Genomic DNA, 1,141 nt, shown 5'->3' with positions numbered 1-1,141 from the left:
GGGAATTGAACCCAGGTCTCTGGCGCTGTGAGGCAGCAGTGCTAACCACTGTGCCACCATGCCATCCTTTTTAAGTGCTCAGTCATGGGCCAGGAGCAGGTAGCCACAGTGTTAAATATTTTTAGTTCAAAGAGTGAAATTCAGTTACAAAATACAAGAAGAAATAATAGCCACCATACATACACACAGATTAGAATGAAAAGTGAGTCCAAAATCTAGCCCGAGTCTCAACTTATCATTGAATATTAATCAAGCCAAATCTATTGAATATTAATCAAAGGTGTAACATCTGTGATCTCCAGAATTACTCAGCAGGTTCATCTTTATGAAAGATGCCCAGCTTCTGTAACCGGCATGGCAGTAAGCACATTGCTATTGGCGTCATTGAAGAGGAAAGGCAGACAGGGTGCTCACAGAGGATCACCATCTCACAATATCTTGAGGTATCCGCCTGTCTCGGGCTTGGATGTGATCAGCAATGACTTGTCAGCACTTGTCCTGAAAGCTCATGCGTAAGCAATGTCCCAGAGAGTGGTGCTGCTTGTGGAGCTGTGCCATTACAAGCAGTCAACACTTTTAGCTCACAATGGGACATTTCTTAAGTAGAGATTGAAGAAATTGGGAGCTTTGGCCACCTTTTTGCTTAAGACCTTTAAATTTCATAGGAGATGGTGTCAACAGCTTTAGGAAAGGAATAATGAAGAAACCTAATGATAGAAATTCAGAAGTCACATGACACCAGGTTATAGTCTTACAAAGGGGCAGCACTCTGAAAGCATGTACAGACCTGTTGGACTGTCTATGCGGTGTCATGCGACTTCTGACTTTGTCCACCCTGGTGCAACATCGGCAACTCCACGTAATGAAAGAACTGTCACAGGAAATCTAACATTTTTGGAGAAATATTTTTACTTCTTGGATTTTTTTTCGATAAGTCAAAAACTTAACGCTCCATTCAAATAAAGTAACAGAAACCATAGTTATCAATACATAGGGGAGAAAATGAGGTCTGCAGATGCTGGAGATCAGAGCTGAAAATGTGTTGCTGGAACAGCCCTAGGAGGTCAGGCAGCATCCAGGGAACAGGAGAATCGACGTTTCGGGCATTAGCCCTTCTTCAGGAATGAGGAAAGTGTGTCCA

The sequence above is a fragment of the Chiloscyllium plagiosum genome, chromosome 1 (genome assembly GCF_004010195.1).
Source record: "Chiloscyllium plagiosum isolate BGI_BamShark_2017 chromosome 1, ASM401019v2, whole genome shotgun sequence".
Taxonomy (NCBI): Eukaryota; Metazoa; Chordata; class Chondrichthyes; order Orectolobiformes; family Hemiscylliidae; genus Chiloscyllium; species Chiloscyllium plagiosum.
Note: the sequence above shows the minus strand (reverse complement) of the source record.